We start from the raw sequence: 314 nt of genomic DNA, 5'->3' as shown, positions 1-314 counted from the left end.
GCACGGAAATCCCACCGAAAGCCTCGGTGGCAGGACGCCGCGCAGTTGTCAGGGAGGCTAAACGGAACAATCCGCGGGTTTAAAAAATCCTGAAAACGAGACATTTGAACTTAGAAAGCTCAGCCAGGAAAAAAAATACATTGTGCATGTGCTTCCTGGCCGCGTTTTCGCTTTGGAGAGGCTGCGGCGCGGGCCGGGGAGGAGGGCGAGGGCGCGATCTGGCGTTCAAGTTTCCAAACATAGCCGGCGGCGCGGCCGCCTGCGCGCCCCGCGGTGCCCCGCCGCGCTCCAGCTGCCGGGCGCGGGCGCGCAGC

This window comes from Apteryx rowi, unplaced genomic scaffold (genome assembly GCF_003343035.1).
Source record: "Apteryx rowi isolate R43461 unplaced genomic scaffold, aptRow1 scaffold_137, whole genome shotgun sequence".
Classification (NCBI taxonomy): Eukaryota; Metazoa; Chordata; class Aves; order Apterygiformes; family Apterygidae; genus Apteryx; species Apteryx rowi.
Note: the sequence above shows the minus strand (reverse complement) of the source record.